Source organism: Phocoena sinus, chromosome 7 (genome assembly GCF_008692025.1).
Source record: "Phocoena sinus isolate mPhoSin1 chromosome 7, mPhoSin1.pri, whole genome shotgun sequence".
NCBI lineage: Eukaryota > Metazoa > Chordata > Mammalia > Artiodactyla > Phocoenidae > Phocoena > Phocoena sinus.
This window is the reverse complement of record NC_045769.1, coordinates 82166330-82188472: the sequence shown is the minus strand read 5'-3', so window position 1 is coordinate 82188472 and position 22143 is coordinate 82166330. Positions and strand designations below refer to the sequence as shown.

The 22143-nt window shown below is 40.9% G+C and overlaps 1 protein-coding gene across 3 annotated transcripts in view; it reads left to right on the top strand.

The window, feature by feature from the left end:
• LYPD6B (LY6/PLAUR domain containing 6B) overlaps window positions 1-22143 on the top strand; it is a 238005-nt gene that overhangs the window by 194456 nt on the left and 21406 nt on the right. For all 3 annotated transcript variants that reach the window (XM_032636483.1, XM_032636481.1, XM_032636482.1), the window contains exon 2: window positions 4572-4630. The gene's annotated coding sequence lies outside the window, so the exon portion shown is untranslated. The remainder of the gene's footprint in view (window positions 1-4571; window positions 4631-22143) is intronic.

Here is a 22143-nt window from a genome sequence, read left to right as displayed (position 1 = left end):
TCTGGGACTCCCATCCCTACCACCAAAAGATACATTTTAAAGCCAAATAAAAATGCTATTTTGTATCATCTACTCTTTGGATTTTCCAAGCCCCTGGTCCATTTAGAGAGAACTGTTGAGCTTTAGCTATATAGTAGGTGCTTAACCATAAACTATAGAGCCAATCAAGCTCTTTTAACTTTTGAATAAGTTATGCATTCATACGGATCAAAAATCAAAACAATGAAATGAGGTATATTCTGAGAAGTTTCCTTCCCACTTCTGTCCCCTTATAGTGTATTATTTACCCCTGTCCCTCCACCTACAGGTCATCACTTTTATTAGTTTCCTGTATACTGTTCCTGAGTGTATTTATGCATATAAGTAAATACATATAGTATCTTTTCCTTCCTTAACACAAAGACATGATACTCCTATATTTATAGCTATCTCCATTTATATATATAATATAAATAGGCATATATAATATATATAATATAAATATGTATATTACATATATGTATATTATATATATATATATATATATATATGTCCTAGGACTTTTTTCACAGCAGAATATAAGGAGCATCCTCATTTTTTTTTTTTTGGCCTTGCCACACAGCATGCGGGATCTTAGTTCCCCGACCAGGGATCGGACCCGTGCCCCCTGCAGTGGAAATGCGGAGTCTTAACCACTGGACCACCAGGGAAATTCCGTTTTTTTAATGGCTGCATCAGATTCCGTTGTGTATACGTAGGTGTGTGTATATATATATGTGTACACACACACACACACACACACACACACACACACACACACACATACTCTTTTGATGGACACTTGGGATTTTCCAATCATTTGCTATTGTAAACAGTGCTGCAGTGACTGTCATGGCAATATATTATTTTGCATGAAAGCAGACCATCTGTAGAAAAAATTCCCAGAAGTGAGATTTTGGGTCAAGGGTAAATACATTTGAAATTTTAATAATGTTACCAAATTGCTCTTTGGAGTCACATTCCCACCAGCAATATATGAAAATGACTGATTTCCCATGGCCTCCTCAAAAGAATATTAGAAAACATTTTTATCTATCAGACTAGTCAAAATCTGGAATTTATGAAGTATACTTTTAATTTACATTTCTCCTGTTTGAAAAGATGCTCAACTTTTCTCATGTTGTTTAAAGGCCATTTTGTTCATTTTTCTATGAAATGTCTATTAATGTTCTTTGCTACTTTTTCTGTTGGGTTACTGATAATTTTCTTACCGATTTTTAGTAGCTCTTTCCATATTAGCGAGATTATCCATTGTTTTGTCTGTGACATGAGTTGAAAATATTTCCCCCAGGTTATTTGTTTTTTTTTACTTTGCTTATAATTTTTTTTTTGGCATACAGAAGGTATTGTTGTTTGATGTAATTGAATTAATCAAACTTTAATTTTATACTTTCTGGGTCTTTTTATTTTTTTTTGCTGTACGCGGGCCTCTCACTGCTGTGGCCTCTCCCGTCGCGGAGCACAGGCTCCAGACGTGCAGGCTCAGCGGCCATGGCTCACAGGCCCAGCCGCTCCGCGGCCCGTGGGATCTTCCTGGACTGGGGCACGAACCCATGTCCCCTGCATCAGCAGGCGGACTCTCAACCAGTACGACACCAGGGAAGCCCTTTCTGGGTTTTTAATCATAGTCAGAATGGCCCTTCCCCACTCCCAGGAAGTCACTCATATTTTCTTGTGTTTTATTTTCTTTTTTTTTTAAATTTATTTTGTTGAAGTATAGTTGATTTACAATGTTGTGTTAATTTCTGCTGTACAGCAAAGTGATTCAGTTATACATATATATACATTCTTTTTCATATTCTTTTCCATTATGGGTTTATCATCACAGGATATTGAATATAGTTCTCTGTGCTATACAGTAGGACTTTGTTTTTTTAATTTCATTTTTGGCTGCGTTGGGTCTTTGTTGCTGCACACGGGCTTTCTCTAGTTGCGGCGAGCGGGGGCTACTCTTCATTGCGGTGCACGGGCTTCTCATTGCGGTGCACGGGCTTCTCATTGCGGTGGCTTTTCTTGTTGCGGAGCACAGGCTCTAGGCATGCAGTCTTCAGTAGTTGTGGCTTACGGGCTCTAGAGCGCAGGCTCAGTAGTTGTGGCACGGGAATTTTCTTGTATTTTTAAGAACCCATTTTATTACAGAAAATTTTAAGCATACACAAATTAGAAAATAGTATAATAAACCTCAATTATATGTCATCCATCTTCAACAATTAGGGGTATTTTGCCAATCTTGTTTTATCTTATCCTCCCATCCATTTTGAGAATATCTGAAGCAAACCCGAGACATTATATTTTCTTTATAAGTATATCAATATATATCAATAACATGTAAGAACTTTTTAGAACATAACTTCTATAACATTATTATACCAATAATTCCTTAAGATTATCCAATACTATTCTGTGTTCACATTTTCTTTTCTGCAACTTTTATGGCTTTGTTTTCTATGCGTATAGTATGAGGTGTGTACTAACCTTATTTTTTTCCTGGCTACCCAGTTGTCCCAACTCAGCTTCTTAAAGTGTATTCTTACCTTACTGGTTTGAGATGCCACCTTTACCGTATAATAAATTCCCATGTGTATTTGAGTCTACTCAAATGTTACTACTATACTGTTTTATTTACTGTGGCATTAGAGAATGTTTTAATGTCTTTCAGGACTAGTCATTCCCTAAATGAAATAGTAAGTCATCTACTCCAATTTATGCTATTTAAAAATGGCAGAAAATTATAGTTTATAGTCCAGCCTCGTCAGATCTGGTGATTTAGAAATCAGCAAGGAGTGGGAGTAGAATGTGTGAGCATAAATGTGGTCCCTAAGGAAAGTAAGAGTAATAACACTATAGGAAAGTAAATAGTAATAACATAAAAGTTTGAAACCTGGGGCAGGTCCTCATGTGGAGGTGGGAGGAGAAAGCAGAACCAGCAAAGGATAAAGGACATAGTTTTGGTGGTTGAAGCGTGCTTCTCCCTTGGAAGTAGCCAATCCTGGTTCTCTTTGGCAAAGTCAGAAAGGCCTACAGTAGAGAAAGTTGCAGCATTGGCTGTGTACCTGCCCTAGGGAACCAATCAGAGATGCAAATCATCCTGCAGAGCCCAGAGGGCCCGGATGAAGCGTGTGGAGGCGGCTGTGCCGTCACTGTGCTCTGGGCAGTTCACAGGCCTGGGCAGCCAATAACCCTGAACTCCAGGGCTGCCTGGGTGCTGGTTTGTGCCTCTGAAGGTGCGAGAGTGAACCTTACGAGGCCTTTCCCAGGCAAAGGATGAAGCTGTATTATTCTGAGCCCTCTTTCCAGGAGACAGTATTAGTTCTGGCTAACAAGATACCTTTACTGGAAAAGGTCTGAGAGAGAGGACTTCTGGTACGAGTTATCGTGGGAGAGACATCTAAAGTATTTAGCAGGGGCAAATCATAATACCTTTTATCCTTTTGAAATGCATGTATCTGCTGGGACTCTGCGGCTTCACAAAAGCCCAGAGAATGATAAGGTGGTCAAAGCGGGGGTGTGTCTGTGTGTGTGTGTGTGTGTGTGTGTGTGTGTGTGTGTGTGTGTGTGTCCCCGGAGCGGGTGGAGACTGAACGGGGATGACTACAGAATGACTTCATCCCCGGCAGACACCCTTAATAACCCATGGCACAGCTCCTAACCTCCTCATCCCCAATTTCCTCCTTATAACCTGCAGGTGAACACACCGGCTTACCGCACAGGGATGTGGGGAAGATTAATTAGTTTCAGATGGGAAAGTTCTTGGCTGCGGAGTCATGTGGTGTAGTGAGCGTGCTAATTTGAGGCTGCACAGCCAGGAGTTGCCTGCTGCCCAAATGCAGGCCGCAAAGGGTAAATGGAAATTGGTCGTCATCAGAGTCAGGGGAGTGGGCTTTGCAGACTGAATGAATGGGTGAAGTCAGCCTTGTTCGGGCATATTCAACGATTTCTTACTCAGTGTCTACCCTGTGCAAGTGGTAACGGGCAGCCATGATGGGGGCAGGAGGAGTGATGGCCCTGAGGTGCAGGCATTGCTGGGGCGGCTGTTAGTCACAGTGGAAGACCGTAGCCTAGAATTGTGACTCTGGGGACGAGAAGTCATCTTTGCCATCAACGATGTGAGCTGGGCGTCAGTTGTAGTCGGCTCCACATTCCGGCGTACTCTGAAGAATAAGAAGGGTGATCAGCGCTCCCTCAGTCCCCTCACTTTCCAGATGCCAACCTTATCAAATCCCTAAGCTAGTCTTCTCTCCTAGGTGTTTGCAGTGAAAAGAATCTTTGTGTTCATTAACAAAAGGGGAAGAGAAAAGAGACCCCTCTTTTGGCCTCTTTGTCTTCTGTTATTGCATGCTGCTGCTTTACAGAGTACGTTCAAGGTGTGTTTTATTTTAAGCACAAGGTAAAAGGGACTATTTCAGGCATTATCACAGAACACTTTCTTTGCCAATAAGGAGTTTTATGGTCTGGAAATTGGTACAGAATATGGATGAGATCTCAATGTACATTTCAAGCTGAACTCTTTCTTTTTTTTTTTTTCCTTTCAGGTGTCCTTGAGTGAGGGTAGCAGGGAGTAAAAGAGGAGGAGAAAAGAAAATTAAGAAAGGTGAGTATGAGTAAATTTGGAAGGTGAAGTAAAGGGCTTCTCTGGGCAAATGAGGCTGCTAAGACCATTATCCCAATAGGAAGGTTTGGGACTGTGGAAGGTGAGAGGTAACCAGAGAATCATCAGAGGCAGATTAGGAAAAAGGTCCTTAAGTTAAATGACAAACCCATTGTCATGTAAAAATAGTGTTGTTTCTTGAAATACAAGATTTTAAGAAAGGAGAATAGGGCAAAGCACCATTGTGTTAATATGAAATTCTGGTTTTCAGTGACTTTTTTATTTTATTAAAAAAATTATACAATTTTTAAAGGTTACTTTGCATTTATAGTTATTACAAAATATTGGCTATATTTCCTGTGTTGTACAATACATCCTTGAGCCTAATTTATTTATTAAAAATTTACCACTTTATTTATTATTTTTTTTAATCAATTTATTTTTTGGCTGCGTGGGGTCTTTGTTGCTGCACGTGGGCTTTCTCTAGTTGCAGCAAGCGGGGGCTACTCTTCGTTGCAATGCATAGGTTTCTCATTGTGGTGGCTTCTCTGTTGCAGAGCATGGGCTCTAGGCACACGAGCTTTAGTAGTTGTGGCACATGGGCTCAGTAGTTGTGGCTCACGGGCTCTAGAGCACAGGCTCAGTAGTTGTGGCACATAGGCTTAGTTGCTCTGCGGCATGTGGGATCTTCCCGGGCCAGGGCTCAAACCCATGTCCCCTGCATTGGCAGGCAGATTCCTAACCACTGCACCACCAGGGAAGTCTCTTGAGCCTATTTTAAACACAAGAGTTTGTACCTCCCACTCCTCCACCCCTATATTGCCCCTCCCATCCAACCCCCACTGGTAACCACTAGTTTATTCTCTACATCTGTGAGTCTGCTTCTTTTTTGTTACATTCACTAGTTTATTTTTTAACCTCCAACATATAAGTGATATCATGCAGTATTGCTTTCTTTTTCTGACATATTTCACTTAGCATAATGCCCTCCAAGTCCATCCATGTTGCTAAAAATGGCAAAATTTCATTATTTTTTATGGCTGAGTAGTATTCCATTGTATATCTGTACCACTTTTTCTTTATCTGTTCATCTGCTGATGGACACTTAGATTGCTTCCATATCTTGGCAATTGTAAATAATGCTGATGTGAACATTGGGGTGCGTGCATCTTATTGAATTAGTGTTTTTGCTTTCTTCTGATATATACCCAGGAGTGGAATTGTGGGTCATATGGTAGCTCTATTTTTAGCTTTTGAGAAACCTTAATACTCTTTTCCACAGTGGCTGCACCAATTTACATTCTCACCAACAGTGTACAAGGGTTCCTTTTTCTCCACATCCTTGCCAACATTTGTTATTTGTGTTCTTATTGATGATAGTCATTTTGACAGGTGTGAGATGACATCTAACTGTGGTTTTTATATGCATTTCTCTAATAATTAGCAATGTGGAGCTTCTTTTCATGTGCCTATTGGCCATCTGCATGTCCTCTTTGGAAAAATGTCTGTCGAGTTCTTCTCATTTTTTAATCTGGTTGTTTATTTTTTGATGTTGAGTTCTATGAGCTATTTATATATGTTGGATATTAATCGCTTATCAGTCATATCATTTGCAAATATTTTCTCCCATTCAATATGTTGTCTTTTCGTCAGTTGTTCCTTTGCTGTGCAAAATCTTTTAAGTTTAATTAGGTTCCACTTGTTTATTTTTGCTTTTATCTTCTTTAATTTAGGAGAGAGATCCAAAAAAATATCGCTGCAATTTATATCAAAGAATGTTCTGCCTATGTTTTCCTCTAAGTGTTTTATGGTTTTGGTCTTACTTTTAGGTCTTTAATCCAGTTTGAGTTTATTTTTGTATATGGTATGAGGGAATGTTCTAATTTCATTGTTTTACATGTAGCTGTCCAGTTTTCCCAGCACCACTTACTGAAGAAACTGTTTTTTCTCCATTGTATATTTTTGCCACCTTTATCGTAGTTTGACTATAAGTGTGGATTTATTTCTGGGTTTTCTATCCTGTTCTGATCTATGTGTCTGTTTTTGTGCCGGTACCACACTATTTTGATTACTGTAGCTTTGTAGTATAGCCTGAAGTCAGGGAGTGTGATTCCTCCAGCTCTGTTCTTCTTTCTCAAGATTGTTTTTGTTATTCAGGGTCTTTTGTGTTTCCATACAAATTGTAAATTTTTTTGTTCTAGTTCTGTGCAAAATGCCATTGGTAGTTTGATGGGGATTGCATTGAATCTGTAGATTGCCTTGGGTAGTATGATCATTTTAACAGTGTTGATTCTTCCAATCCAAGAACATGGTCTGTCTCTCCACCTGTTTGTATCATCTTTAATTTCTTTCATCAGTGTCTTATAGTTTTCCGCATACAGGTCTTTTGTCTCCTTAGGTAGGTTTATTCCTAGGTATTTTATTCTTTTTGCTGCAGTGGTAAATGGGAGTGTTTCCTTAATTTCACTTTCAGATTTTTCATCATTAGTGTATAAGAATGCAAGGGATTTCTGTGCATTAATTTTGTATCCTGCTACTTTACCAAATTCTTTGATTAGCTCTAGTAGTTTTCTGGTAGCATCTTTAGCATTCTCTATGTATAGTATCATGTTATCTGCAAACAGTGACAGCTTTACTTCTTCTTTTCCGATTTGAACTCCTTTCATTTCTTTTTCTTCTCTGATTGCTGTGGCTAAAACTTCCAAAACTATGTTGAATAATAGTGGTGAGATTGGACAACCTTGTCTTGTTCCTGATCTTAGAGGAAATGGTTTCAGTTTTTCACTATTGAGAATGATGTTGGCTGTGGGTTTGTCATATATGGCCTTTATTATGTTGAGGTAAGTTCCCTCTATGCCTACTTTTTGGAGGGTTTTTATCATAAATGGGTGTTGAATTTTGTCAAAAGCTTTCTCTGCATCTATTGAGATGATCATATGGTTTTTATTCTTCAATTTGTTAATATGGTATATCACATTGATTGATTTGCATATATTGAAGAATCCTTGCATCCCTGGGATAAACCCCACTTGATCATGGTGTATGATGCTTTTAATGTGCTGTTGGATTCTGTTTGCTAGTATTTTGTTGAGGATTTTTGCATCTATGTTCATCAGTGATATTGGCCTGTAGTTTTCTTTTTTTGTGACGTCTTTGTCTGGTTTTGGTATCAGGGTGATGGTGGCCTCGTAGAATGAGTTTGGGAGTATTCCTCCCTCTGCTAATTTGATAAGGACTGCATTGAATCTGTAGAATGCCTTGGGCAGTATAGTCATATAAACTGTTTGTTCTTACAATACAAGAACATGGTATATATCTTTCTACCTGTTTGTGTAGTCTTCAATTTATTTCATCAGTGCCTTACAGTTTTCAGAGTACAGGTCTTTTTGCCTCCTTAGGTATATTTATTCCCAGGTATTTTATTCTTTCTGATGCTGTGGTAAATGGGATTGTTTCCTTAATTTCCCTTTCGATATTGATACTTCAGTATAAATGTAGAGAAATGCAGATTTCTATATATTAATTTTGTATCCTGCAACATTATTGAATTCATTAATGAGCTCTAGTAGTCTTCTGGTAGTGTCTTCAGGATTTTCTATGTATAGTGTCATGTCATCTGCAAACAGTGACAGTTTTAAGTCTTCCTTTCTAATTTGGTTACTTTGTTTTTCTTCACTGATTCTTGTGGCTACGACTTACAAAACTATGTTGAATAAAAGTGGTGAGAGTGGGCATCCTTGTCTTGTTCCTGATCTTAGAGGAAATGCTTTCAGCTTTTCACTGTTGAGTATGATTTTAGCTGTGGGTTTGCCTTTATTATGTTGAGGTAGGTTCCCTCTATGTCCACTTTCTGAAGAGTTTTTATCATAAATGGATGATGAATTTTATAGCTTTTTCTACATCTTTTGAGATGATCGTATGGCTTTTGAAGAACAAATTCTTCAATTTGTTGATGTGGTGTATCACACCAATTGATTTGCGGTATTGAAAATTCCTTGCATCCCTGGGATAAATCCCACTTGATCATGGTGTATGATCCTTTTAATGCATCGTTGGATTTGGTTTGCTAGTATTTTGTTGAGGATTTTTGTGTCTATGTTCATCAGTGATACTGGCCTGTAATTTTTTTTGGGGGGGGGTATATCTCTTTTTGGTTTTGGTGATGGTGGCCTCATAGAATGAGTTCAGAAGTGTTCCTTCCTCTGCAGTTTTTTGGAATAGTTTCAGAAGGGTAAGCATGAATTCTTCTCTAAATGTTCGGTGAAATTCACCTGTGAAGTCATCTGGTCCTGGACTTTTGTTTGTTGAGGTTTTTAAATTACTGATTCAATTTCATTACTGGTAACTGGTCTTTTCATATTTTCTATTCCTGGTTCAGTTTTGGGAGATTGTACCTTTCTAAGAATATGTCCATTTCTTCTAGGTTGTCCATTTTATTGGCATATAGTAGCCTGTAGTAATCTCTTATGATCTTTTGTATTTCTATGGTGTCAGTTGTAACGTCTCCTTTTTCATTTCTGACTTTTATTTGGGCTTTTTTTTTTTTTTTTTTTTTTTGCGGTACACAGGCCCCTCACTGTTGTGGCCTCTCCCGTTGTGGAGCACAGGCTCCGGATGCGCAGGCTCAGCAGCCATGGCTCATGGGCCCAGCGGCTCCACGGCATGTGGGATCCTCCCAGACCGGGGCACAAACCCGTGTCCCCTGCATCGGCAGGCGGACTCTCAACCACTGCGCCACCAGGGAAGCCCTGGGCCCTCTTCATTTTTTCTTGATGAGTGTGGCCAAAGGTTTATCACTTTTGTTTATCTTTTCAAAGAACCAGCTCTTAGTTTCATTGATCTTTTTTTTTTTTTTTGGTCTCTATTTCATTGATTTCTGCTCTGATCTTTATGATTTCTTTCCTTCTGATAACTTTGGGTTTTGTTCATTCTTCTTTTTCTAGTTCCTTTAGATGTAAGGTTAGGGTATTTATGAGATTTTTCTTGTTCTCTGAGGTATGCTTGTATTGCTATAAACTTCCTTCTTAGAAACTTTTGCTGTGTCCCATGGGTATTTGATTTTGTGTTTTCATTTGTCTCTAGGTATTTTTTGATTTCCTCTTTGATTTCTTCAATGATCCATCGGTTGTTTAGTAGCATAATGTTTAACCTCCATATGTTTGTGTTTTCTGCAGGTTTTTTTCTTGTAGTTGATTTCTGATCTCATGACATTGTGGTCAAAAAGGTGTGTGATTTGATTTCAGTTTTCTTAAATCTACCAATGCTTGTTTTGTGGCCTAGCATGTGATCTATCCTAGAGAATGTTCAATGTGCTCCTGAAAAGAATGTATACTCTGCTGCTTTCAGATGGAATGCTCTCTATATATCAAGTGATTCCATTTAGTCTAATGTGGTTTTTAAGGCCTGTGTTTCCTTACTGATTTTCTGTCTTGGTGATCTGTCCATTGATGTAAGTAGGGTGTTAAAGTCCCCTACCGTATTGTATTATTGTTGATTTCTCCTTTTATGTCTGTTAATATTTGCCTTAAATATTTAGGTGCTTCTGTGTTGGGTTCATATATATATTTACAATTGTTATGTCTTCTGGGATTGATCCTTTGATCATTATGTAGTGTGTTGCTTTGTCTCTTGTAACAGTCTTTATTTTAAAGTCTATTTTGCCTGATACATGTATTGCTACTCTGGCTTTCTTTGATTTCCATTTGTATGGAATACTTTTTTCCATCCCCTCACTTTCCGTCTATATGTGTCTCTAGATCTGAAGTGAGTCTCTCTAGGCAGCATATATATGAGTCTTGTTTTTGTATCCATTCAGCCACTCTATGTCTTTTGGTTGGAGTATTTAACCTGACTACATTTAAGGTAATTATCGATATGTATGTTCTTATTGCCCTTTTGTTAACTGTTTTGTATTTTTTATAGGTCTTTTTCCCTTTCTTCTTCTTTTATTCTCCTGTGATTTGATGACTATCTTTAGTGTTAAGTTTGGATTCCTTTTTCTTTCTTGTATGTATATCTATTATGGATTTTTGGTTTGCGGTTATCATGAGGTTTTTGTATAGCAGCCTACATATATATTGTTTTAAGTTGCCAATCTCTTAATTTCAAATGCATTTTTAAAACTCTGCATTTGTACTCTGCAGGCCGTCATGATTACTGGCTGCTGGTTAGCAGGGCCTGGTCACAAGGAGGCTGGCTGCAGAACCCCAGGGGTCCCAGGCCTAGTTTTGGCTCACTGATGGCCAGAGTCAGGGTCCTGAAGACTCCGGGGCTGCTGGCCACCCACTGGTGGGTGAGGCCAGGTCCTGGAGTTAGTGCTGGACCACTGGTAGACAGAGCTGTTTCCTGTAGTCTGGCTGCAGGGCCCAGGGATCTCAGATCTTGTTTCAGATTGTTTGGGGGGTGATGTTCCTGACACAGTTGGGTATGGGGTCTGTGGCGTCCTGAAGTTTGCACTGGCCTGCTCGTGGACAGGGCCAGGACCCGGGCCCAGCTGTTCCCAGGTTAAGATCTGGCCTGCTGCGAGCAGGAGCCGCAGGCTGTGGGATTGTAGTTTTCTTGCTTCTGGTGTCTGCCCCCTGGTGGATGAGGCTGGTCTAGAGGCTTTTGCAGGCTTCCTGGAGAGAAGGGCCAGTGCCTGCCCACTGGTGAGTGGAGCTGTGTCTTGGCCCTTTGGTAGGCAGGGCTGTATCTAGGGTGTTTTTAGAGGCAGCTGTGAGCTCAGGAAATCTTAAGGCAGCCTGTCATCTGTTGATGGATAGGGATGTGTCTCTGTCCAGTTAGTTGTTTGGCCTGAGGCATCCCAGTACTGGTGCCTAAAGGCTGTTGGGTGGGGTCAGGTCTTGAGCCAAGATGGCAGCTGCCATCAGTAGTGTTCATGGGTAGAATGTTCCCCAGTATGGCTGCCACCATTGTCTATGTCCCCTGGGTGAGCCGCAGCCATCCCTCACCTCTCCAGGAGACTCTCCCAGACAAGCAGGTAGGTCTGGCCCAGGGTCCTATCAAATTACTGCTTTTGCCTTGGGTCCTGGTATGTGTGACATTTCGGGTAGGCCCTTTAAGAATGAAATCTCTATTTCCCTGAGTTCTGCGAGGCTCCGGAAATTAACCCCTTGGCCTTCAAAGCCAAATGCTCTAGGGTATCATCTTCCTGATGCAGGAACCCCAGGCTGGGGAGCCTGACAGGGCGCCTAGAACTCTCATGCCTGTGGAAGAACCTCTGCAATAGAATTCTCCCGTTTGTGGGTCGCCCACCCTGGGGGATGGGATTTGATTATATCTTGAGTCTGCGCTTCCTACTTGTCTTGTGGTTCCTTCGTTATGTCTTTAGTTGGAGAAGATCTTTTCTAGTAGGTTCTAGTCTTTTTTTTTTATGGATGGTGGTTCTGCAGATGTTGTTTTGGTGTGCTCATGAGAGGGGGTGAGCTCAGGGTCTTTCTGCTCCCCCATCTTGGCCCCTCCCCTCTGTGAATTTTTTATATTTAAATAAACTTACACCTCTGTGTAGATATGTGTTAGGTTCTATGATGCTGCAAGAGTGCAGCCTTGAATACACTAAAGCTTCCGTGGGCTTCAGTGCTATGTTCATAAAATTATGTGTTCATTTTTCTCAGCTCTTTTATTGAGGTTCTGGAACCCTGCCCCCCCCACCCTTCTCCTTATTTAATGATGTTCTTCAGTGATGGTAGCAGCAGAAAAAGCCGCATTTTTGGTGGGCTTGTGATATTTGCATGGGATTAAAGAATAATTTTCAGCTAGATTTTTCTTGTTGATATTTTCTTTTTAAAGCCTTCAGTCTCACCTTGATTGGTTTGTAGCATAAATCCAGTTGTTGGTTTCTTATGACATAAGAGTAACAACTGTTCTTATGCTCTTCTAAAGTCATTGCAGCTGTTTGTATCAATACCTGCTGTAACAGCAAGTCCTGATGCTCTGGTTCAGTGTGGCTCTTTTCCTGGTGTTTTGAGACTGGATTCAAGGCTTAGTCAGGGTCCTGGCAGGAATGAGATGGCATATTCAGACTGGTGTTGTTTAAGAGAATGAATAAGGGGCTGTTTACAGTGGTGTGGGTTCACCTAGTCTTCATAGCTGGCAACAGAGAGAAGCCATTTCTATCCTATAGGCCTAAAGGATAAGATAAGTGGTTACCAGAACCCAGGAGAAGGTAGCTGTGGAGCCAGGGACCTGATGGGAGCTGAGCGACATGACGATAGCCTGGCAGGGAGTGGGTCAGGGGAGTAACTTCCCCAGTCTCACTCTCTGCCCACCCTCTGATCTGCCAGTTTCTGCCACTGGCCAGACGAAGCTGAAAGCCGGTGGAAAAGGGAGCTGTGTGCCTGGTCTTCATAGCTTGGCTTCCCAGGGCACAGAGCAGGGTGGACAAGGTTGGAGGGTGGGGCTACAGGAGCAAGAGGTGAAAGCCCAGCAGGGTTCACCTCCTTTCACCCTTTTAGGATAGCTTGGGAAGATCGTGTGGTCATAGCATATTTAAGGCCTAACCTAGTGTGTGTTGAACCACATGTGAATAGGCCATTGGTGGGCAGAACTTCAGTTGTTGAAAACAGAGTTCTCACAATCTTCACATCGTTCACCTAAAATCTAAATGAACAGTGAACATGGAAATGGAAATGGAAAAGATGGAAAAGCTTTACTTTTTTTTTTTTTTTTTTTAAAGGTAAGGCCTGCAAGTGTGTGAGTCCTTTAGAGACCTTTAGCCCATCTCTAAGCAAGGACTGGAGCTGCCGTGCCCACCCCAGTGCTCAGCAAGGAGGGCAGTCTTGTGTCCCTAAATGAACCCCAAGCTTTTTTCAGGGTGGGGACTATTCCATGGGGTGGAGAAATACAAGGTAATGACACATGTGAGAGCACAGAGCCTGTTGCTTTCTCGAGCACACTTTATGAGAACTGCCTTTTATTTATGAGCGTAGACAAAGAATATAGATTTATCAGAAAGCAGATAAATGAAAATGTTCCACTGAGGCCTAAATATTGTACCCACATATATTCTAGAATAGTTTTCTTAAAATCTGTCTTCAGAGGAGTTTTACATTCTTCTCTCATATATGCTCAGATAATCATAGTATTTGAGAGCTGAAAATATGTGTATTGAATTTCAGTCTTAAATCTAGCCAGATACAGCGTAATCTTAACGATATTGGCTGGTATGTTATTCACTGAGGAGCCATAAATCTCTATTTTTAGCTTTTAAATTTATTTAATAATTTGAAAAAGCAGCGATGGGTAGGGACTTATTCCTTGTCCTTTAATTCCCACAACTCTCTGCAAAATAGATGTTTAATATCTCTATTTTACTGATAGGAAACTGAACCTCAGAGCTGTAGAGGGATCAGCCAGAAGTAATAGATCCAACTAGTGACAGGATCAGAATTTGCTCCCATGCCTGAGTGCCCCGTCCATTCTCCCCCCATTATACTAGGCAGCGTTTACACTTGACTTTACCCTTGTGGGACTGTGAACCATTGCTTAAGCGTCGTTTTTCATGTTGCAATTAAAACACTATTTAATGCACATACTTTTACAGTTTCCTCTGGGAATATACAATTATGCACATATATATCTTTATATGTGTACGTTTCCTTCTGCTCCAAGTGGTAATAGTGACAATTTATAGGGCAAGTGACATGCTGTAACTTTGTTATATATGTAGAATGCAGAAATTTTTTTATTAGGATTGCTTTTATAAGCCTCTCAGCTTCCAGAGAGTTCTTTGAATAATCTGTTCTGGATTTTGTGACTGTGCAAAAAAGTCAGCACGATAGTCTTTCGCCATTGCGTGTAGTCTATTGTTGGTTTTCAAGTGCCCTTCTGTTTCAGAATGATAGCCATGAACATGTTCTTGTATAATACACTTTTAGATGCAGAATCAGGAATAATTTGAGCTAGCGTTATAAACAGTGGTCAGTGACATAAAGCCTCAGCACAGAAGAAGGACAACAGGACGAATGCATAGTTAAGAGTTCTGCATCCTAAAGCTCTCCCAAATGACAGATAACGGTGCAGGTGCTGAAAGCATTGGACGTGACTGGTAATACAGTCTCTTAACAGAGTTCTAGGGATTCTTTATCACCTGGCACATAGTGCTTGAGCAGTGAATTCATTCAATAAGATACATGTATGCGTGTGTACATGCACATACACATACATATACACACACACACGTATCCAGATGAACCTGTCATCTAAGATTTCTGCTTTGGTACAGATATTCCATCATATTAGAGAATATATACAGAGAGATTCAAATGAGGGACACATCTGTGTGTATACACTCTAGTTTTATGGTCATTTTTCTACCTCAGCTGAGACTAAATGAAGTCAGAAGTGCTAGCCATCACCTGCACGTCTAGTGACCTTGAAAGCTGTTTTCTCAGTTGAGTTCTATCTTCACGCATGAGTGCTATTTTCACACGAGTGCCGTGTGTTTGAGAATGCATCTTTGGGGTGGTTCTCCTCCACTCAACAATTATAGAATAATGGATCCTTAGCCAGCTGTCGGACATTTCAGCCTAGATTTCTATTATGTGAACTTTGATTGGTTATTAAAAGAAATGAGTTCAGTACAGCAAGCAAGGATAGGGAACATAAAAACGATGTCTTCCGTGCCCAGCCTCTGTTGCCACTCAGTTTATATCCGTGCAGTTCTGCCGGTAGAATCACCCATTAACAGCACCAACACCTGTGTGCCTGCAGCTCTCCCGCAGAACTTCTGTCCAGTTATTGTATCTTCCTCTCAAATTTCAAAATACCCCTCTCACACAGAAAAGAAAATAATCTCTCTCATTTGCCTGCCTGACAGTGCAAATATCTTTGTAAAATTACCTCTTAATATTTATGCCTTTGGCTTTTTTAAAGAAACGGCCAAATGAGGGATGCATCTGGAGCTCTTCAAAACAAATTTCGGGCATTATCCGTATGTTGTTTGCTGCTCTCTGTATAAACATGCATAGGGACCACTAGTTTGAGAATTAAGGATCAGGGGGAGTTTTCTTTTTACAAATAATGAGAATGTGTGTTCCATGTGTGTCTCTCTTGGCTCCTGGGAAGTACAGAGCAAAGCGTGACATACAGCAGAGGAACACCATTCATAGAAGGGGTTAGGATCTTTATTTTCCTCTCATCCAATATGGTTTTGACTCTTTTGAGAGGTTTAATGCATAAGTGACTTGGCATCAGCCTCCTAAAAATCATTTATGGAAGCAAACTGGGTAAAAATTATTCCACCTGTGTGAAGGATACTCTCAAATATAATCAATTAACATAGTTTTATTAGATTCCTACCATTTGTCCACATAGTTCAATACAACATGACAAACCAATCTTGATTCTTTTTAAAAGGAGTCCTGTTTCTAACTCCTAAACATCTAATCTTGTTCACATGGAGTTCTTACCTTCTTATTCTCCTGTGTCATGAGAGCCTTCTCAAAAAGATGTAAAATGGTATCTTTGACAAAAATGCAGGACTTCCCTGGTGGCGCAGTGGTTAAGAATCCGCCTGCCAATGCAGGGGACACGGGTTTGAGCCCTGGTCCAGAAAGATCCCACATGCTGTGGAGCAACTAAGTCCATGTGCCACAACGATCGAGCCGGAACTCTAGAGCCCGCAAGCCACAAATACTGGGCCCGCATGCCACAACTACTGAAACCCACACGCCTAGAGCCCGTGCTCTGCAACAAGAGAAGCCACCGCAGTAAGAAGCCTGTGCACCGCATGAAGATTAGCCGCCGCTCGCGCAACTAGAGGAAGCCCGCGCACACCAACGAAGACCCAACGCAGCCCAAAATAAGTAAATAAAATAAATTTATTTATTTATTTTTGCGGTACGCGGGCCTCTCACCGTTGTGGCCTCTCCCGTTGCGGGGCACCGGCTCGGGACGCACAGGCTCAGCGGCCACGGCTCACGGGCCCAGCCGCTCCGCGGCATGTGGGATCTTCCCAGACCGAGGCACGAACCCGCGTCCCCTGCATTGGCAAGCGGACTCTCAACCACTGCGCCACCAAGGGAAGCCCTAAATTTATTTTTTTTAAATGCAGCTGAAAAGCTATTACTTTGGAAGTGTCTTTTAGCTTTTTCTTAAAATTTGAATCACGTTTAAAAAGATGTCTTTAAAATTGATTAGACTATTTCTTCACCCAAATTACACACTTATGGGCCCTGTATTAATTCACGATTGATTTGCATAATGAAGTTATTTTAATAATAGCACGGTTTTAGACATTATCTTGTATCACGTTGCATGTAGTGGGAAAAACTCCCATCTTTAGCACTGCAAAATGCACAGCTTTATGTTTAGAAATGAGATACTCAGTTCTGTGAGTCTTTGATCCTGTGCTTTATGAGATTTTTTTTTTTAAGTTTTACTTTAAAAGAGTATAGCAGAAATCTGAAACATTATGATATTGTATTACATTTATGACTTTTTATGGCATAACTAAAGTCTTCATTAATATCCTTCCCCTAAAATCATAGAATATTAGAAGTGAAAGGAACCTTGGCAGTCATTCATTCCAACTTCTCACTTGGTTGCAATAGAGGGAACTTCTGAATCTTCTTAAGAAATGAGTGCAGAGAACTCAACACAGTTTACTAGATTTGGTCCAGCTGGTGTGGAATGGAATTGGACAGTTATATCCCTTGATCTGATCTCTATTCTCCTGCTAATGTTACCTGAAAAAGCCCGGGGGGAGGGAGGGAAGGGGGAGAACATGTCTTCAACATCGTCTAAGTAAAATGTACCTTACTTATGTAATTGCACTCAATCCACACAGTTTAGAAATTCTACCTACACGACTCTAAGCCTCGCTTGTCTTAGTGGCAAATGGGGACAATACTTCTTAACTCTGCGGTCGCCTGATTACTAAATGTAGAACCAGAATTTTATCCTAGGTCTACTTGAATCAAAAGTCCATTGTTTTCCCCCCTCAAAGATGATTGTATTAACTCTTGACAGTCGCAGCTCACTAGTGGTTCACGTTGACTTTTGGGCTCCAATAACGTGTGACAGCACAGGGACTGTGTCTCTCTCATTCAGTGTTGTATACTAAGTGCTCAGCACAGTACCTAGTATGAATGCATGACTTACGATCATGCTGCTTTCAAGATTTGGACAAGCAGTACTGAGAGGTTGAATCATGATTCTGTTTTTCCCTCCTGAATGTTATTATGCAAGAGTAGAATCCATGGTACTCCACGGAGATTTCTGTATTTTCAGATAAACATGATGGACTGAGCATAAGCTAAAATTCTCTCTTGTATTTTGCTTCAGGCACGTAGAGATGCTAAATTAAATATCTTTAAAATTAATATTTAAACTTAGCGGGGAAAAGAAACTCTTCATGTACCGGAGCAGAGAATCTGTCAGAGAAGGTAAAAGCTGAGCCACAGGAGCTGGGCTCTCAGTGCCCAGGCGAGGTTCCCCTCAAGGAAGAGAGCTGGAGCAGAGTCTCAGCTTAGATCCCGTGACGTTCTTCCTAAATTTAATGAGAACCAGCGTATCTCCATTGGCCAACCTCTCCTAATAGCCAGAAGCAAGTAGTACCACCCTTGGAATGGACGGTAAGGTTTTCCGTCAGATTTCTCCTTTTCAGAGGAGTGTTTTCATCTTTTCCACTGTTTCTGAGTAAAATTCCAGCACTTATGTTGAATTTCCTCTTTGCCTTCTATTCTTTTTACAGGGTAGCCAGGCCTATTAGGTTTGTCATTAAAGTGTCTTGCTGCGGGATAAGTGATGCTTGCAGGAAGGTGTGAATGCGAGTGTTGATAGGCATGTTGGACTTAGGAGAGCTGCTCCCCTTAAATTTTGTACTTCATTTGTTTTATTGGCAGTGGAGGTTGGCCTGGTGCTTGCTGACTCATTATTAGCAGTTGTGCAAGAAGTGCCAGTATTTACCACCTCTGCTTGGCCTCTTCTGTTTCACATCTCCTTTTTGATTCCATCATTTCTTTATCATCTTTGGATGCTCTGGCAGCTCCTTACTGCCCACAGCCTTTGTCTTACTTGCTAAGAAAGGTGCTCCTTATATAGGTCATAGCTAATGATGTTGGTTCTATTCCCAGACGTACTCATTGAATATCTACCATGTGCTGAGTATGGGCCTAGGGAATATAAAAAGTAATGTAGTCCTCTTCCTACCTCAAAAGCGTTTGAGGTCAAGGATGTGTCCCTTCCTCAGGCCCGCACATTCCCCAAGGAAGCTTAAAAATGCCACATATAGGAAGAGATGATGGCCATGGCTCAGACCTGGGAAATAGTCATGCTTGTGGACCAAGGGCCACGTAGGTCCTTGACTCCGGGCAGTAGCGGGCCAGTCTCACTTGGGGTTTCCTAAATTTACGAATCTGGCTACCCGCTGTTCCCTGGAATGCCTGAGAGTTGCCTACCCCTGTTGTATCCCTACCAATGCGCCTTGCAAAAATCCCTTCCCTCTCGGCAAAGAAGCACACTGCATTCTAGAACAAAAATTAATGTACTTTCCAAAGAGAGGACTCATAAAATAAAGACCAGCACCACAGGTGAGGGGTTTCTGACAAGGTCTACTCTCTGGGAAAGATGGATGATGGTAATGAGCTGTGTCTGGGGAGGAACGTTTTGAGGTACCCTTGTGTTTGAGAAGTGTGGACCAGATACCTAACATGGATGTGGAGCTTTCTTGGTGTCAATATAAGAAAACATCTAAGTTACAGGAGGCCAAATCATAACGGCCATATTCTGAGTCAGCAAGCAGCTGTTCTTAACCATTATGTAGGTCTCAGATTCCTTTGAGAGACTCAACCCAGGGGGAAAATACGTATTGACACAATTTTGCAAATAACCTTAAGAAGCTCACAGGTCCCCTCTCCCCCATATGAAGAACTCTGCTCTATGTGATGGTCCTAGAGAAAGTACCAGAATGGTTTAGTCTAGCTTGTATTAAAGATTTGTTTTCCTTCTGGGGCAGAATACAAGCTCTGCTATAACCTTGTTCTGCTAGAAAGATTGCAACGAGAGCCTACTCAGCAAAGTTTCAGCAGATAATTTTTAGTTCAGAGTCTCCGTGAAATGATTCCAAATGTAAAACAATTTTCAGATACTATAGTCATTTGCTTTTTCATTATCCTAATGTCTTTTCGTTGTGAAAAAATAAAGCAGTCATGTTAACACAAACCTATGTACTGAAAGACAGAGATAAATATAGGTGCTTGGGAGAAAAGCAGTATGTAGTGATAGATTATAAAGCATGCTCTGGAAAATGTGAGATACTGTTATTTAGTGCTTTCTTCATTTGACAGGTAAAACCTTTGCAGTTTTGGAGGATTTTGATAGAATAAGGCTATGCTGTTTTAACTAAAAATGGAAATGAAAATAGATCTAGTCTATATGGAAGCAATATTCTTGTGGTATGTTTTTCACTATTTTCAACTTCTGTGCTAGAACAAGCTGTGCGGACATGTTTTGAGGGGATGCTATGTTTCAGACCATGCAAGGATCTTGGCGTGTACTGCCCCTGAACCCCCCTGTCCTGTTATGTAACAGTAATGAGACTATCCTCCCTACAGTGCTCTTTCCAGGAAAGGAGAAACCAAAACATAAGTCTATCGGTCGTTTTTTAAGTCTTCTGTCATCCATTCAGAAGAACCTTTGTGGTGTATCTGAGCTCTGTATATTCCTCCTGGAAGAAAGGAATGCACTTACTTGCCTTCCTTTCTTCCAGGAGCTAGAAATAAGGCTAGGTGTTTGGGACCAATTACTACTCTCCAAAGCTTTCTTAAGAGTATTTTTCAAAACTAGATAATGTAAATTCGAACCGTTTTTTGACTTTGCAGGACCTGAAATCCTTGCCACGGCTTGCTAAGTGCGTGTGTGGCCTGACCCCACTGGCTTGGCTTTGTCTCTTTCCCCCTTTCTCATGCTCTCGTCACGCTGGCTGCTTTCTGAGATCCGCCGACGAGGCACACTTCTTCCCAACTGAGGACCTTGGTTTCTTTTCCCTTGATTCTTTGCTTGGACGCTTTCTTCTCAACATTTAATTCACCTGTGTGCATGTCACCTACTCAGATGTACCAGGCCCACCATATATATAAAGCAGGTCCTGCTATTCACTAACATATCACCTTATTTTTCCTCCACAGAGTTTACGACGATCAGAAATTATGGTCTTTTCCATATTTACTGGCTGTCTTCTCCCTCTAAAATGCAGATTGCTTGAGAGCAAAGACCTTGTTGGGGATCTAGTGGTAAAAACATCTGTTATGTATGAGGGGTCAATAATGGTATGTTGAATGAATGAATGGGCTTTTGTCTCACTGAGACTATGTGAGGAAAATCAGGCGTTCTGAATTGTGATCCCAAAGTATTTGGGGATTTGTTCATCATAATAAATGCTTACGTAAATGCTTACATAAGAATTAGCAAAATGCCGAGCACGTAGCGAATTAGGTAGTTCAAGTGCTTTATATGTATTAACTAATTTAATTCCTATAACCCTATGAGGTAGATATTATTGGTATTACTCCCATTTTGTAGATGCAAAAATTGTGGTACAGGGAAGTTAAGGAACTTGCACGAAGCTACACAGATTGTAGGTTTGAAGGCAGGTACGTGAGTCAATGAAGACTCTTTACCACAGAACAGAGAGTGCTCCATAAATACAGCTTTGACCTTGTGCCCAGCACTGGCTGAGTGCTTTGTATGCATGGTGTCACTCAGTCCTCAGCTCCACACTATGAAATAGGGACTGTCATTATGCCTGTTCTGCAGATGGGGAAGCTGAGGCTTGGAAAGCTTAAGCAACTTGTCTCAATTTCCATAGTCGCTTAGTGATGCAAAAGGGACTTGAATGTAGGTAATATGAATGCTGTGATCTCAGGCATCCTCTCCACGTTACAAGAGCACTTGTGGGTGGCTCTTGGAACACAGTCATTTTCAGGCTTGTGAGAGAGGGATTAGTCTCCCTCATTCAAAAGGTCTCCACTGGTGTCAAGAAGGGGTATCAATTACTTGGCTACAGATTCATAGCGAATACGGAACAGTCCAACTCAGAGAAATGAATAGGGAAGCAGAATTTGTGTCAGTATAACCACTGGTCTGTAAGGAATAATAGAGTTGGTTAAATGTTCATTTCTTCAGAAAGAGCATACAGTAGGATTTAGAAACTTGATAACTGTGAAAGGTCAATTTTCGTTTCTAAAATGAACAAGGACAGAATTAGAAATATATTGGTGTATCACTACGTCCGATTCTGTACTGAACTGAAATGCAGTGTACAAAGTTTAGCGCTATTGTTTTGTGAAACTTACCAGGTTTTTCACCCTGAGTCCTTCCTTAGGGACTCAGTTCTCTCAGTAGCAAAAGCCAAAGCCATCTGTAGGGATGATATGATGTCGTGGGTACATTCTGTCTGATTTTCAGCTCATTCTCTATAGGTAGGCATTATTAACCACCCATACAAAACCAGTATACTCACAACACAAGACGGGGGGCATAAAATCCCTAGAACTTACGCATTCTTACCCTGGCTT